The sequence below is a fragment of the Sander vitreus genome, chromosome 21 (assembly GCF_031162955.1).
Source record: "Sander vitreus isolate 19-12246 chromosome 21, sanVit1, whole genome shotgun sequence".
Taxonomy (NCBI): domain Eukaryota; kingdom Metazoa; phylum Chordata; class Actinopteri; order Perciformes; family Percidae; genus Sander; species Sander vitreus.
The window spans coordinates 3989652-4002337 of NC_135875.1; the positions used below are offsets into that span (position 1 = coordinate 3989652).

The 12686-nt window shown below is 41.5% G+C and overlaps 1 protein-coding gene across 6 annotated transcripts in view; it reads right to left on the minus strand.

Annotated features, from left to right (window-relative positions):
- Positions 1 to 8804, minus strand: part of LOC144536640 (uncharacterized) — a 43503-nt gene extending 34699 nt beyond the window's left edge. For all 6 annotated transcript variants that reach the window (XM_078279885.1, XM_078279881.1, XM_078279883.1 and 3 more), the window contains exon 1: positions 8731 to 8804. The gene's annotated coding sequence lies outside the window, so the exon portion shown is untranslated. The remainder of the gene's footprint in view (positions 1 to 8730) is intronic.
- Between the last annotated feature and the right edge of the window lie 3882 nt (positions 8805 to 12686).

Below are 12686 nucleotides of genomic sequence, written 5' to 3' on the forward strand. Positions count from 1 at the left end.
TCCAAACGGTGGGAACAAGCAGATCTATTTGACAGTATTTGAATCACTGAAATAAGCAGAGATGTAGGCAGAGACTCAAAGGTCTGGAACCAGGCTCGGCTTGAAGCTGAGTGCCACAGACAGGATCGGGGGGTCAGACACACACATTGGTGGCTTTAGTCTTTTCGTGGGTTTGGTTGACAATGAGAAAAACATAGAATAACACCAGACTTATCCTTTAAAAAAAAAACTGCATTTAAAAAACAGGAGATCCCAATGTGTTACGATAGAGTGATGTTTGTGTGTTCCATAGAAATCCTAATGAATAGTGTACTCTCACTGCTCCCGGACAAAACTGCCATTGTAGCATTACACATGACAGAATCCAAACAACAAGAAAGCTGCACACTCGCCAACAAAGACCATCCCTCTGAGAAGCCGTTCACTCTGCATCCGGGAGCTAAGGCGGTTAGAGAGCAAACAAAGTCACGGCTGATAAGAACTGATAATTATATGTACAGAGGGAATGGACATTAGTTACATTACAGGAGACAGGTGGGAAATACTTCCAGTCTTACAGACTCTGCATTTTCATTAACACGCCCGTTTGTCACTCGTTGTGTAGGGGGGGTCCAGACTGGACCGGTCTGACCCTCTTTATGATTTGCTTTGGGACACAACATGCACACAAATTTCACCTGCTGCAGAAAGGGAACATGACAGCGGTCTTTGTCGCAGCTTCATGAGGGGGAAAAGGGCTCAAAGGTCTGCTGATGCAGCCTGTTCTTCTCAGGGCCGTGTGAAAATGCAATCTTGGCACAGGCCCACGCCTCCCAAGCAAACCCGCCAAGACGCTCGGTCAACAGGGATGTTGACACAGCTCCAGGAGCAACGAGCATGCAGCAGGACATGCAGACGGAAACTGAAACTGTGTGTTTTGACCAGGGGCGGACTGGGACAAAAATTCGGCCCAGGCAATTCCGTCCTGTACCGGCCCAATTTCAGACGAGGACATTATGGCACCAGCAGCATGAGGCACACTTACAGGGTTTCATAAGTCGATCTACAGTAAATGAATCAACAATCCTGATAATCGATTAATACTTTTGTTCAACCAAGCGAAAATTGGCAAATATTCTCTGGTTGCACCTTCTAAAATGTTAGGACGTACTGCTTTATCTTATTTTACATGATTAGAAAACAAATATCTTTGTGTTTTTAGTTCAAAACAAGACGCCTGAAGGTGTCATCTATAATCGGTAGTTGCAGCTCTCGATTAATCAGCAGAGAAACTAAAACCTTACAAATGTGTTGTCTTCAGCGGGGGTTCGGATGTCAAAGGGTTTATCTATTAAATGTCAAAAAATGCAAGTTGACGTCTGACAAAAAAAATAAAGATGTTCCATTTACATTGACATTAAACAGAGAGAAGCAGCAATTGCGAAACTGGAAGCAGAGAATATTTAACATTCGGTTCGATCATTTCCTGTCGATTGATTCATCGTGTAATTGTCTCGGTGCTAAAACAGATCAAAGCCAGAAACAAAGGCGTTGGTCTGATGCCGTGCCCCGTCCTGCCGCCTCACCAGCGCTGCTTGTAGCTCAGCTGAGAGACGAGGATGCTGCACTCATGCTTGATTGCTTCTGTATCTCTGACCTACTTTCCCCCCCCATCATTCCCTCTCTCTGTGTTCTTGGCCTCCGGCAGCCACAGAGCCACTCCACCTTTCTATAATGTGGGCCCGGCCCTGCGGTGGAGGGGCTGAAGGTGGAGTCCGTTTCCATTTTGCCCCCCATCTCTGAAGCGCTGGAGGGAAAACATTTTGCAGTGCCTCCGGCTCAACTCTCCTCGTGTTTAGTAGCTGTGGTGGCCTAGCCTAGAAATCTAGATGCACCCTAACGGCAGCAAATGTAATTTGCAGCCAGGGTCATCTAGCAACTGTCCAAAAAAACAAAGAAGATGGCTGCTGCTGCTGGCGAACAGCGGTCTTTGGAATCGGCTTTGGCCGTGACTCTGGAAGACTTGGAGTTAAGCTTTTCTTTGAGAAAAGAACAAAGAACGGCACAGAAGTCATTCTTAAAAAAGGAAGATGTGTTCGGCAAAAGTTTAATCTATCAACTAGCTCTGCTAGCTTCTTCGTTGCTCTGGTTGGTTGTAGAGCTATCCTATTGCGTGCAGAGGGAATGTGAAAGACAACCGTTTATCCCGCCCCTCGGATTGATCCCTGCCAATGGGGAGTTCCCAGACCCAACATCTGGATGTGGGTCTGGCTTGTCAGGCTAGTGGTGGCCAGTACAGCGGCAAAGATTACTCAATTAGTTGTCAACTATTAAATTAATCGCCAGTTATTTTGATAATCGATTAATCGGTTTTAAAAATTCCAGCTTCTTAAATGTGAATATGTTCTAGTTTATTCTCTCCTCTGTGACAGTAAACTGAATATCTTTGAGTTGTGGACAAAACAAGACATTTGAGGACATCGTCTGGGGCTTTGGGAAACACTGATCTACATTTTTCACCATTTTCTGAGATTTTATAGTTTTCAAAAAGGAAGATCCCGCACTCTGCTCTTGCTCAGCATCACAATTTCATGAAGATATTGCGGTTTCGGCCCTCTGAACCTTCGTCAAGATTGTGATGCTGAGCAAGAGCATTGTGCAGTTGTGCATTTGGGCATTGTGCAATACATATTGACCACAGCATGATTTAATGGGAAATATGCATCTGGGTAGAACTAAATGCAATATGAGGGGGGAGGATGTGCAGTGGGTTCTCTTCTCCTCTTCTGTGAGTGTGGGGGAGGGTAGGGGGGGGGTCTTGTTTGAGGTTTATCAGATGGTCACTGAACGCATTGGATGAGATCATGTATGATTATGTTTTATGCATGCTTACTGTATGTTTATTGTGTGTTTTCTGTTCTCTCGACCGCCCAAGACGAATTTCTCCGATAGGATACAATAAAGGCTCATCTCATCTTATCTTAAACAACTAATCAATTAATCAAGACAATAATCAGCAGGTTAATCGACAATGAAACTAACCGTTAAAAGTTGCAGAAGTGGCCAGTAGTCACATGTATTTATAAGGGCTGTGAATCACCAGAAGCCTCACGATACAATATGATCACGATACTTATGTCACGATACAATATTATTGTGATTTTAAACATATATATATATATATATATATATATATATATATATATATGCTATTCTGTGATATATTGCAATTTATTACCTTTTTCCAACTTGAAAATTTTCCCAATTTCAAATGATGTCCCCTAAAGGAAACTTTGTCAACATCTGAACGTTTGTTCATCTCACTTCAGTTTTATTGCTGCAAAATGGGATTGTCAAGCAGACAAACTCACCAACACATATATAATAATTAGGGCTGTCAGCGTTAACACGTTAATCGTGATGCGATTAAGGGCCGATGCGATGTGATTCTTTTTTTTTAATCGCATTAATCGCATGCCGGCATTTATTAATTTATTTAACACTTCACTCGGCTGGCGTCGTGCCTAACAGGCTACTATATTGACCCTTTGCAGCACCGTTACTTATCATCAAGCTGCCACTTCCTCGTATCACATCCTGCTGCTGCAGGCTGCAGGCATGATGGAGAAACACAGCAGCAACACAATTCTGAATGGCGCTTTTTACTTTCCAAAACTCCCGGACGGCTCGTAGAAAAGTCGAAAGCCATATGCACATTGTGTAAAGCCGCATTAAAATATCACCGAAGCACGTCAAGCTTGAGCTACCACCTACGAGCTAAGCATAGTAGTACAGTTAACGTGATGCTAACCAAACACAAACCAAATGCAATTGCACAACCAAATCCCAAAGAATTACTACATAAACCTGTCAGCATCGTAGAAGACTCGGGTCTTAAAGACGTACTACGGTTGGCATGTTCTGACCTGTCTCGTTGCCGTCGAGGGGGACGGCAGCCCCCCCACACACAGCCTGTATGACACGGAGAAAGCAGCCACACTGGAACTGCTGCAAGGTGCTGCAAACGCTGTCTCATCAACCGGTGATCACTGGACGTCAGTGAGTAATCAACATTATTTAGGAGTTACTAAACACTATATTGACTCTGGTAAGGATAGGGATTTTTAGTTTTCTAGTTAGGTACTTGGAGGAATTGTGCAATAATGACAGATTCACACATTTTTCTTTTGTTTACAGTAAATAAATAATTACAAATCGTAAAATCAAGTTCATAAAGTAACTTTCTTTGCATTCATTTGATTCCCAATCAAGATACACTGGTAAGAATGGCTTTCCATTGTTAATATGGACTTAAAAATAGAATAGAATTTGAATCATGTGATAAAATATGTGATTAATCGCGATTAACTATAGAAATTCAGGATTTATCGCCATTAAAAAAAATGAATCGTTTGACAGCCCTAATAATAATAGATCCATACTTACGTCTGTGTATCAGTATTGCCACGGAAAATATCGCGATACTATGCTGTATCGATTTGTTCCCCCCACCCCTAATATTTACCACCGTTGTTTTCATACCTCCAGGATGTAAACCACACCCTGCTGCCTTTCCACACATCGTCCCTTCAGCCTCTTCAAACGAGACGCGTGTTACATCATCAGAGCTCGACTTTCAGTTTGCAGAAGGAGTAAAAGACACAACCTCGCAGTATGAAATATGAGGAATTCTTCTTGTGTTGTCATGGTGCAGAGTAAAGTATCTCCAGCTGCTGTGTGTTTAAATATGTACACGACACGACACGACACACACACACACACACACACACACACTCTCTCCTGGTGAAATGAACCATCCTCCATCAGCATGGTGCCAATTAACTCAGCAGTTTAGAGCCCGCTGTGGCATTTCTTCTTCTCTTTAACGAGAAGACGCAACTGAGTGGCAGACGTTTACAACTCTGTCAGGTTTATCTTGTCTTTTTCTGACTGTTCACAACTGAACTAATGTATACATGCACAATTGTATTAGTTGGCTATATGGGATCTAGGAATCAGTTTGTCTTCGAAGTTTTGATAGAATAAGATTTTATGAAAAGAATAATGATAATGACTTTATGTTTGATTATCCAAAATATGAGTCATTGATCAAAAGTAAGACCCCATAGGAAGCAGACTAGGGCTGCAATTTATGATTATTTTCATTATCAGTTTTTGTGTGTCAGAAAATAGTATCACATCTACCCAAAACTCAAGGTGACGTCTTAAAATGAAATAAATATATTTAGTTTATACTAGGGATCAACTGATACTGGTTTCTCAAGGCCGATACCGATTATTAGTAGTTAATGAAATCGATAACCGATATTTGAAACCGATATGCATTTACTGTGAAAATGAAAATCTTTAAGCAAAATTAAGATTTTGGAATGTTACAAACTCCAACACAAAACTTAATTAAACTTAAATAAATAAGAAACCTTCAACATAATCCACAGTAACAGAGAGTCAGAGTGTTGAGGGCGGGACATTAAGTCAGACTCATTGGTGAGTGAAACCGAAGCAGAGGGACAGACTCAGAGCTGTAGCCGAGCCAACGTAGCACACTTTTTAATTCATTAACTTTATCGTTATCAGGCAAATAAAACGCTGATACAGATCATCTGCAAACTGCCAAAAACACGGCCACGGTAATTGGCCAGGGCCGACAATCGATCTACCCCTAGTTCACAGTGAATGAAAGAAGCTGTGAATCTGAGGATTATTTGAGAGGATTATTTGGCATTGTTGCTTGAAAAAGAACTTAAAAATGAATTTTTTTCTGTCTATTGACTAAGCGATGAATCGACCAATAGTTTCAGCTCTAAAGCAGATGTCTTAGTCAGAACTACTTCAACTCTAGGGAAGTCATTTCATTTCAGGTATGTTGTTGGTTTTGCCAGCCTAAGCTAAGGCCCGCTGGATGAGGTCACCTCTGGACTCCAGCCCCCCCCGTCACTCTTTTCTAAATGGAGCTCTTCAGTGTGGACTCATTTCATAACGTGTGACGCTCGAGGACCTGTCGCTGAAGCTGATGACTCAGTTAATTCAGAGAGTGATTGTTTCAATTAAAGGAATAGTGCAATGAACCTGCATCAATCAACCTGCACTCATTTCCATCGTTGTCTCTGCTGTCCTCCAACCTTTTATTAAGATGGAGACGTTGCGAGGGTGGGTTAATATACTGATTTTAAACATTTTTAGCTTGATTGTGTGAGCTTGTTCCAATCCGTCATCCCCGACCGATTATGACACAAGGTAAAAACACATAATCACTGGCAAAAAACAAAGGCTAAAGAGCACGAGCCTGAGTGTAGTTTGTAGGAGGGGGACCACAGGTCTGCAACGAGCTTGATGAAAACTGCTAAATTGTTGCATTCTGTCTCCATCTTCAAAAAATGTATGAAGGAAAAATTGCTTAGAACATATGATTGTTGAATATTCTTTAAGATTTATATTTGTACTGGGATCGTCTGTATTTTGTGGTATTTGTCTGTGTCGAGTCTATTGTAGCCTCGCTTTGCCAGACCGTCCTCCAAAGCACGCTGGAGGAGGGTCTGGCTACTCTGTCACAGAGGAGAGAAGAAACTAGAAAATGTTCACATTTTCTTTTGATTATAAAGCAGGTCGAGGTGCTGTATCAAAAAACGCTCAATCCACAGAGAAATGCACACAGACCGTATTCAGAAACTGTGCCTTTAAATGAGCCGTCAGGACTTCCTGTACGGTTGTGATGTCACAACTATACTATATCTATATATGACTGTAACGGCACTGTAGCGGCACTGTCATTCCCCGGCTGCAGAGACTCCGAGAGCGTAGCTGTGGAAGACCCGGAAACGCTGACCAATCATAGGAGAACAGACTTGTTCAGGGGGAGAGGGGGGCAGGCACTGAAACACAGGGCTTTCAAGCGACTAGCGGCCTCCCAAATGACCAGCACCTCCCAATGACTGGTACCCGACTCACAATAACCTTTTCTCAGCTAAATTTAACTTTAACCATCCGGCCGTCGCCTGATTTTATACCATATCATACCAACCCGTTCATGAGAATGTGCTGTTCAGACAGAGGGTGAATGCAGGTATATTCAGACAGATAGTATGAGAAGAATAATGGGTTTTTAGAACATTAAAGCACGTAAACATGTTCAAGTAGAACCCAAAATACAAGTAGGAACCTGCAAAATGAACATATGTATCCTTTCAACTACAACTTCAGCAGTTCTTTGGGAAGGAGGGGTCCGCATTTCTCCAGTAACAAGTCATTCCAAAGCGCTGCAGAAACTTGCAGAATGCTGTTCTGTGTCTATCCAAACATTAACAAAATGACTCTGGGATGTCTTTCATTCCTGTCCGCACATCATCTGGCCCATTGGAAGTGCTCCCAGCTGCAGTTACAGACTACAACATGCAGCCCAACTCCCCCCTCCCTCCTTGTTGCAGAAATCTATGTATTAAGAAGCTGGCTCTTCCCAGGAGGATGGAAAGAGACTCACTCCAACAAATCAATCCATTCCCCGCGACCACAGGTAGCCTGTTATTATCTCTGACGTGCAAACAGCTCATTATGCCCTATTGTTTTCAGGTGAAAGGCTTTCCATGCACCTAGTGTGCATCAGATCCTGTCCGCTGACCCCGGGCGGATTACTGAGCAGCCCATATGTGTCAGATAAGCAGCCTGGTTCAGTGCTTGGGCCTGTGTAACAGCGCTGTGAGACTCTCCGCTGCCGTGCGCACACTCGCCACTGTTGATCAAATGAAAAATGGGCTTGGCATTTGCGCACAGCAGGCGCAAGGCATCGTTTTCCCCGATTCCCCAACAGAATCTGCTCTCTAAATAATGTAGGAATATGAGCACTCATGTAAATGAATGTAATACACCAGGGGCTTGTTTGTGCATTGCTTTAGACGCATGGATTATACAATAAAAAAGGAGTGAATGTGTGCGGCACGCATACAGCGATGATACAGTAGAAACCATTTAGGCCCTCAGATGCAAAAAAAAAAAAAAGGAGCGAAAGATCCAGAATAACGGGAGCGGGAAAGAAAGAAAAAAAAGCAAGGCGAAGAGCCACAAATTCACACTCAATCAAATCAGACGACACAAAGAAAAGAAGCTGCTACATTGGACTATATTAGATTAGATATTATATTAGAGAAACAACACTGCAGTATTGTCCTCCTTTTCATAATTAGATTACAGATATTGTGGAGGATTAGTCTTGTTAATGCGCGCAAAGACAAGCTCCGTGCGGCTGCAGCGAGAGAAGGACCTGCTCCGGAGGAGGATGGAGACATTTTGCTTTTCGCAGGGAATGAGGAGAAAACACGCCGCGTTAGAGCAGGGAGTTGAGCGAGGCTGGCTGCAACAAAAACACGTTTCTCTGTTTATTGTTAAATGGAGGATCGATGAAGACAAAGATGAAGATCGCGCACAATTTAATCTTAAAAACAAACAAACACCTAAACGTGCAAAATAAGTCGCTGCAGGAGAATCTGTGCAGCAGAAATAGTGAGAGAAACAGGTATTGCATTCATGTGCATGCTATTTCTATATGTGTAAACGCTCAGAGGCCCAACCTCTCCCACCTCATGCAAGAAATATTAAGTGACAAGACGAATGCCGATGGAGAAATACGACGCAGGGTTTGGGCTCGCATGTCGGCGGCTCGCTAAGACGTTCCGGTGTGATCGCACTGACATTGGATCGGTCAAATAAAAAGAAATATGTCGAGGGGGGGTTTCTTACCTGAGTGCAGACAGCGGTGTTGTGTCTTCAGCGGCAGTCGCTCACCGGGTTCACACAGCTTCTCCTCGCAGTGCAGCGGCAGGCCGGAGCGGGGCGCTGCGGAGCGGAGCGGAGAGGAGAGGAGAGGAGAGGAAAAGACAGAGGAAAGAGGAGAGGAAAAGACAGAGGAAAGAGGAGAGGAGAGGAAAAGACAGAGGAAAAGAGGAGAGGAGAGGAAAAGACAGAGGAAAGAGGAGAGGAGAGGAAAAGACAGAGGAAAGAGGAGAGGAAAAGACAGAGGAAAGAGGAAAGGAGAGGAAAAGACAGAGGAAAAGAGGAAAGGAGAGGAAAAGACAGAGGAAAGAGGAAAGGAGAGGAAAAGACAGAGGAAAGAGGAGAGGAGATGAGAGGAAAAGAGGAGAGGAGAAGACTGGCGGTGCTGAAATGCAACCATGCACCACACACAAATCTTTTAAAAGCTACCTATGACCACTTCTGTACATAGTTATCATATCTAACTACAGTGTAAAAATACTCTGTTACAGGTAAAAGTCCTGCATTAAAAATTAAAGTAAAAGTATTAGCAACGAAAAGTTAAAGTACTCATTAAAGCAGAAGTATCCATTAGCAGTGGTTGAGAGTAACTAAGTACATTTACTCAAATATTGTAGCCAACCTAATTTCAATTTTGAGGTACTTGTACTTTACTTAAGTATTTCCATTTTATGTTCTACTCAACTACATTTTTAGAAGGGACATATAGTACTCTTTACTACATTTATTTGACAGATTTCTTTGGCAGATTTAGATTGATACAAAATATAATATTTAACAACAATCAACTCATACATGATGATATATTATAGATTAAGATACCCAGCAGGACATTAAGTAGTGAGCTCCACCAGCTGCAACATTAAAGTGATGAACACGTGGATGCATCAATAATTAATCCAGTCATAAAATACACATCATTCTAAATGATTATTATTATTTGGGTCATTTAGAATGTGTCGATGTGTATCTTACCTTACTGTTTGTATCTATGTCTTCAGTGGACCACATGTAATTTATAGATTTCAACAGCACACTGAAGAAATATGTCTAAAATAGTATGTAAGAGACCAAAGAGCAAGATGCAGGAAGCAGGACTCAAAAAAGGTTTTCTCTCTCTATTTATCTCCCAAAAATAAGAAAACGGGATTGAGCAAAAGGATTATTAAAGGTCCAGTGTGTAACGTGTTTAGTTGTTCATTCTCAATATCTGTGTTGCCCGTTCACAAACTTGTCCTTTTTCATGAATATTTACCACCATCAATTCCAAGTATTCCTATTGGCTTGAAATTTGACATTTGCGTTTGCATGAACTGGGGTAGACGCTCCATATTCATGCTCCATCTTGAAATACGTTAGCCGGTAAGGGACATACAGGACATACTGCTCCGCTTTTCACGTTTTCGCTGTCACATGATAAACTCCCAGCTGCTGCTAATGCTGCTAACGGGGATCGTAGCTTCCCGGCCCGGGCAAGTTTGAAGAAGGAAACATGGAGGACCACACGTATTCAAAATCCAAATTTCAGGAACAGGAGTCTTCTTCTTCACCCAGAAAAAGAAAAAGGAGATTGAAAAGAGCAAGAGACCGGCTTTTTGAAGCGTGAAGGCTACCGTAGCTGTAATACGTACTTTGAACTGCGTGGTGCGAGAGAGTTGATTGCGATATATGATCTCAACGCTAAATGGGAGAAATTCCTACACATTGGAGCTTTAACTAAATTGGGTCTAAAAGAGGTCAACGAAACAGAAATGTTCAAACCCAGAAAACTTTATTTTACACTCTAGTGTAGCTCCCAATGTTTCCAAAGATACCAGATATGTCTGGTTACATTTGGGGGGAAATGTGTACGAAATGATGCACAACAAGACATTTCAAATATTTGCAGGCGCAAACGTAAAAACTCGGAGTCATAAAGCTTCAATAAGTCAAAATCTAAATCAAAGTACACTTTATTATCCTGAAAGGGGGAATCAGAATCAGAATGAGAATCAGAAAAGGGTTTATGGTCAAAATAAGTTACACTTACGAGGAATTTGCCTTGGTGGTCGGTGCATACATAAACAAACAATCACAATAAATACATAAACAAATATATAGTAAATAGCTGTTTAACATAAGAAAAAGAAGGCTGAATGTGCAAAAAAGATATGTGCACTAGGCAGGTGTGTATGGACTATCTGTAAAGTGCCTTGAGAGAACTGTTGTTATGATTTGATACTATAAATAAAAATGAATTGAATTGTATTTCATGTGGTCTTACTCACATCTCAAAAGAAAAGGAAACATAACACAACACAGAGTGGAGTAAGATGATCCCATACATACTGAAGGGGAAATAAAAAGGGTTATAAATGGCTTTATTTTTTGTGATCAACTTTTTTATTATATTATAGCAAAGTACAATAAACATAACTACAATGCAACACGCAATGAATCTGCTGATGATCTGGGTTTTCGGAAGCAATGACAATCAAAGACCATATCTTCTCCCAGTCAAGTGGGTCCTCTCTAACGTAGTGCTTCAGGCTACGTTTACACTACTACGTTTGGCTACTACTACTACGCCGGCGTTTCCGAGCCCCTAAAACGGAGACATTTGGAAACACCGCTGCCCCCGTTTTGGTTTGAAAACTCCGGAGTTGCTTTGTAGTCTGGACTAGAGCCCGACCGATATATCGGCGGGCCGATATTATCGGCCGATATTAGGCATTTTCCAAACTATCAGTATTGGCATTTATAATGGCCAATAAATGAATATTTAAAAAATAAAAACGGACGAAACCCCCATCAACCGTGTTATGGGTGTTGGCGTTGCATAGTCTGTCCACCAGAGGGCGCTCTACAACGTCCCTGTTGGCAACACTCTTTGATTTCTTTTGTTATAGACCTTTTTCACGGCAGACATGTAGACATGTCATAGTAGGAAAAGCACAGGTGTATTCAGAACCATTAATGATGGCTGCATTCCACTTAGGAGAGGTCCTGGTATTGTGCATGATGACTCACTGAAATAGCTCACTGGGACACTTGATGGAATTGAGCCATCGTTAAGGTTATCAATTTCAGCTGTGCTTTTCCTACTATGACAAGTCAAAAAAATGTCTGCTGTGATAAAGGTCAATAGTGTTTTTGTTCGAAGGACTTTAAGTTTCATATCTTAAGTTTGTATTTTTATACATTTTATTTATCAGAACTTTAATATATTTTGATGTTCCTCTGTTCTGTTGTGACAATAAAACAAACAAGTTAATGTTTTTTAAACTGCATTATCATATTATGTTAGTGAGGACTCGTAAATAACTACAAATAACTAATGTTAGGGAAATCTGTTTATGTTTTGTTACGTGTTTCTGGATTTAGAAAACTATATATATATCGGCCGATATATCGGAATATCGTTTTTTTTAAATCACCAAATATTTGTATCGATATCGGCCTTAAAAATCCTTTATCGATCGGGCACAAACAGAGACCTTATCGGTTAGGTAGCTTCCAGACCTTTCAGTAACAGTTCCACCTCGTCTTCACTCCAACATAATAAATCCCTGCTCTTACTTTTCACCATTTTTATTCTTTCTCCAAAGTATTTTCTGTATTTTCAACGTATACATCCATGATTTACAACCGCAGAGTAACGTCAGACAATCTGCTTCCGTCACGCACATGCCCAGTGTGTGTGAATGGTCATGTGATGTGTGTTGTCAGACGTGTTAAGACGGACGGAGATTAGTTCTGCTACTGGAGCTAAAACTCTTGTGTGGATGGAGGTTGTTTTTGTCTCAAAACACTGCATAAAAATGAAAAGTAGTAGTGTAGTTGCAGCCTCAGTTCCTTAGTCGTATCATACACGTACAATGGGGAAGTAGAATGGAAGAGTAAATATAGTTGAGAAATTAAACCTCCTTTTGTTATCACAAAAT